This window comes from Protopterus annectens, chromosome 3.part1 (genome assembly GCF_019279795.1).
Source record: "Protopterus annectens isolate FY-2018-M chromosome 3.part1, PAN1.0, whole genome shotgun sequence".
Taxonomy (NCBI): Eukaryota; Metazoa; Chordata; order Ceratodontiformes; family Protopteridae; genus Protopterus; species Protopterus annectens.
In genome coordinates, this window is record NC_056732.1 from 1,600,975,602 (window position 1) to 1,600,980,601 (window position 5,000).

General features: G+C 45.7%; 1 protein-coding gene across 2 annotated transcripts in view; it reads right to left on the reverse strand.

The window, feature by feature from the left end:
• FAM133B (family with sequence similarity 133 member B) overlaps positions 1-5,000 on the reverse strand; it is a 677,034-nt gene that overhangs the window by 447,115 nt on the left and 224,919 nt on the right. The window lies entirely within an intron of this gene.

A 5,000-nucleotide genomic window follows, 5' to 3' on the forward strand; every position in this document is an offset into this window, starting at 1 on the left:
TCTAAGGAGTGCAGTATACATTCCCCTTTGTTCTGTGGATTAGAAAAGAAGGTTGGCACATGAATGGACTGATTAAGAGCCACACTGGATACTACCATGGGCATAAAGGAGGGATTGGTCCTGAGGGACACCCTGTCCGCACGAAAGATGATGAAAGACTCCACTGCCATAAGGGCCTGTAATTCAGACACCCTTCTTGCTGAAGTGAGGGCTAAAAGAAAGGCTGTTTTCCAAGAAAGGAATTTCAACTCTGCACTTGCAGCTGGCTCAAAAGGAGGTACAGTGAGATTTTCCCAATACAAAGTTAAGGCCCCAGGCTGGAGCTGGGGGCTCTCCTGAGTGGTCTTAAGTTTTTGGCCCCTCTGAGGAACTGCTTGAGCAGTGGATGAGAGAAGAGTGGTGGTTCTGTGTTGTAATGAGCTGAAATGGCTGAGGCATGAATTTTAATGGAGGAAAAGGAAAGCCCTTGTGAAGCATCTCAGTTAAATATTGAAGAATCTGAGGTAAATTGAGCGCTGCTGTGCCCATCCCCAGAGTTTGGTTCCAGGAACAGAATCTTTTCTATTTTTCAGCATAAGATTTTCTAGTACTAGGCCTCCTTGCCTCCAGAATGACATCCAACACTTGTTTACTGAGGGATGGTAATGGAGATATCAGGTAATTAGCCAGGCTGTCAGATTTAGGGTTTGAAGCTGAGGGTGCAGAATCTGTCCCTCCTGCTGGGACAGCAGGGTAGGTGTCTGAAGCAGGTGCCATAGCAGTGAGACACTGCGCAAGAGGGGCTACCAGTGTTGGCGTGGCCAGTCTGGTGCAATCAGTATCGTCCTTGGTTTGTCCTGTTTGATGTTTAGTAGTACCTTGGAGAGGAGAGGCAGAGGAGGAAAGGCATAAACTGATAGATTTTTCCAGGTGAAGGACAGGGCATCCACTTTCCAAGCTTGTTTGTGGGGAGTCCTTGTGCAGAATTTGTCCAATTGATAGTTCTGTGGGGAGGCAAACAGGTCTATCTCTGGGCTCCCCCATTTGTTTATCAACATGTTGAATGTCATTGGTTCCAGCTTCAACTTGTGTGGGTCCTTGAGATTTCTGCTTAGTTCGTCTGCCAGTGTATTTAGCTTTCCTGGCAGGAATTGAGCCTGTAGGTGCACTTGGTAGCTCAAGGCTGTGTTCCACAGAACCATAGCTAGTCTGCAGAGAGGGTATGAGTGGGTTCCCCCCTGCTTGTTTACTTACCACATAACAGTGGTGTCAGTCTTTACCATTAATTGTCTTGGAAGAATGTGGTCCTTGAAGGCTGTCAGAGCATTCTGTACAGCTAACATTTCATTTTGATTGATATGCAGGTGCATTTCACTTGGGTTCCATTTGCCACGAATGTACTTCCCTGCCAAGTGAGCCCCCCATACATAGTCTGATGCGTCCATTGTTAGGGTTTGGGTGGCAGGGGGTAGAGTGAATGGCAGCCCCTTGTTTTGGTGGCAGGCCTCTGCCCACCAAAGGAACTCTTAACTGTAGGCAAGGTATGATAGGAATCATTGCTTCTAGATCCTGAGAATGTTGACACCACAGGCTTTTTAGATACCATTGTAGTTTCCTCATATGCAGCCTTGCATATGGAATTAGGAGAATGCAGGAGGCCATGAACTCCAAAGCTTGCAGTATTTGTCTTGCAGATAAGCAGGGTCTTTGTGGCCATTAGTCTGAAGTAAGCTGTCAAATGAACTTGTTTCTCTGGCGTGAGGAAAGCCATCTGGGAAGTTGTGTTCAAGCTTGCTCCCAGGAATACAATTTGTTGGCAGGGTACAAGATGCGATTTCGTTTCATTTATGGTGTACTCCAGAGAAGTTAGCACCTTTTGTACAAATTCCAGATGATTCAAAAGTATGTCCTGGCTTACTGGGTGAATTAGACAATCGTCCAGGTATGGGTATATTTGAATATTTCTTTGCCTGCAAAATGCAATGACTGGAGCTAGACACTTTGTGAATACCCTAGGCACAGTACATAAGCCAAAGGGCAGTACAGAGAACTGATGGTGCATGAAGCCTGCTTTGAAGCGTAGGTATCTTCTGCAAGATTCCCTGATTGGGGTGTGCAGGTAGGCTTCCTTAAATCCAGTGTTGCCAACGAGGCATCCTTGCCTAGCATAGGAAGCAACTGGTGAAGAGTTAGCATTTTGAATTTTGGGATCACCAAAAAAGTGTTTAGGATAGAGAGATCCAGGATAGGACGCCAGGAATTGTCTTTTCTGGGCACCAGGAAAAGTCTTGAGTAAAAATCTTGTCCCCTTTCCTCTTCTGGGACAGTATGAATAGCCTTTATACTTAGAGAGAGAACTTGCTTTTGAGCCTTTGCCCACTGATTTCGGGGTAGATCTGGCCAACTGTCTGGGGTTGGTAAAGTGTGGAAGTGGAATCTGTATCTTTGGGAAACTATATTTAAAACCCATTTGTCCTGGGTAATGAGTTCTCAGTTTTTTGCCTGCAAAGCAATCTTTCTCCCTAAGGGAGCAGTCAGTTGAGAAGGGCTTGGAAGTTTTAAAGTTAAGTCATTGAGACAGTTTACCATAGGGAGAGTCTTACTACTCCCTGCTTTGGAAGTGGGAGCCCCCCACTGCTTAGTCCTGTGCGTACCTTGGGACTGAAGCCTGTGTGTTCTGCTGGTTCTGGGTTTGAACTGAAGGTCTGGAAGAGGCAGAAAAGGACCAATTCTTAGAGGGCCAATGCCTACTAAATCTTGGAGGCTGTACTTGCAGGAAATCTTTAACAGTTTGCATAGATTTAGCTTTTTCCTCCATCTTTTTAAGTACTTCTTCTGCCTTTGTTGCCAAACAGGCAGTCCTGGTTTAAGGGAGCATCCAGCAATTTAGCTTTAACATGATCTGGCAAAGATTGCTCCTTAAGCCAAGCATGCCTTCTAAGTACAGACCCAGTGACAGCAGCCCTGCAAGATGCCTCTAGTGAATCAAAACCACACTGCAAAGTACATTTTCCAACTTGTTTAGTAGAATGCATTAAATCCTGTAAACCGTTATTTTCAGCACAGTCAGAAATCAGCATCATTTTCTGTTTTAGCAATCCAATAATATGCTGCTGATACTTTAACATATAAAACTGGCAGCTTAAGGTTCTAATGGCCAAGGTTGCTAGTGTATACCTTCTTACCCTATCTATCCAGCGGCCTGGAATCTCTATCAGAGGGTGTAGGATTTTTGGCAGTAGTAGCCTTAATGCCCTTCGGTCCCTGTGAAATGGTCCCCTGATCCACAGTAGAATTTTTAAAGAGGAACTTGTGAGAGTCAGGAACCCTGGAATATCTATCTGGTTTTCTGGGAGCAGGAGGTAAAGAGTCAGGGGACAAGCTAGATTCCGAAAAAGCATCATCAACAATGTCTAGAACAGGAGGCATGGCTAAAGGCCTGTGCTGGGGCAGTAGTAAGAAATCCCTAAGCCTCGTTTTAGAATCAGAGTAATCCTGGCTTTCCCAGCGAAAATGCTCCCTAAGAGTATGCAAGGTTTTACCAAAAGAGAAATCCTCTGGAAGGGAAACAAAGGGAATAGAGTCCTCTGCACCAGAATCCTCATAGGTAGATAAGGGTAAATCCTGGTCATCAGAGGAAACAGAAATATCAGAATCCTGATCAGAAGAATCATACGCAAATTCAGTCCTAGGTCTCTTAGAGGGGGGAAGGTTGGCTTCCCCCGATTACAGTAATAAGGTCTTCAGCCATTCTTATCATTTGTTTTTTAGGCAGAGGCGCCTGACCATTCGGTCTGGGCGTCTGTTTTCTAGGCATGGATCGGGTTTTAGGCCTTGAAGAAGAAGATGGCAACAGTTTAATATGCAAGTCAGTAGGCCTGAATACATCCTCAGAAGCCAGTGCCTGCACAGCGGCTCCGGACCCATCTAAGGTAGAGACATCCGCAGGTTCCACAGTTGAAGCATCTCGCGGCATACCGGACTCCGAATGGGTCTCTGTAGACGCTTGCGTAGCTGAAGTAGTGGGTATCAGGGGCTGCGAAAGCGCCTCACTGAGTACTGTTGAACTGGCGACTAGCTTAAGAGAAGCGTCGTCGGCAGCTTTGGACCTAGGTGGCCTGTCTCTGTCTTTATCTTTGAGTTTTTTCAGAATGTCGGTAGTCGGGTGGCTTACCAAAGCCATATCTGGGTAATTGAACATAGTACCAAAATATTAAGAAGCATAAATATACCGACGACGAATAGTTTGTTGTTTAAATATGGCACAAAACTGACAGCGAGGTACGTCGTGGTCAGGGCCTAGGCAAGGAATACAGTACGAATGAAAATCTTTATAAGGAATTTGCTTTCCACAAGAAATACAATTATTGACTTTTACTGACATCAGTTTAGAGCAAGAAATAGTTTCCTCAACGGGGTACTTAGCTTTAGTTGAAGACTTCGGTTCTGAAACTCGAAAACGAAAATTTCAGGAGTCGGCCGACCAGTACTTGCGAACTGCTTCTGCTTCAGGCACCGCCAGGCAAGAAAGACTGGTGTAATGGCATCGGCTGCATGCTTTATACCCCTGACTACCGGACGTCATGGAAGATGAGACAGCAACTGACGCAGGACCCAAGACTTGGATAATCAGGCCGACTGAGGGCTACTGCAAGCAGATAACCCCCAAATGTGATGACTGCAACAGTGAAACACAAAGATCATCATGCTGGAGGGACAGGTTCCTAACCCAGCGACTTCCCATACTCTGGAACAAACTCCCCATTCACATCAAGCAGTGCACTTTACTGGCCCTTTTCAAGAGGGATCTTGATGAGTGGATGGGCAATAGGAAGTTCATTCCGGGGATCACCTCAGTGGCCTTGCTTGACAAGGACACTGGGAACCAACAGCGGGCAGCATGATGCCAAGGAATTTCTTAGGCTCGACTTGTATAGGCTCCAGGACCATTAGCCTAGTACATACCTACGAATCTATAAAGCAGAATAATGTACTGGGCTCTAAAAACACTAACATGCTAC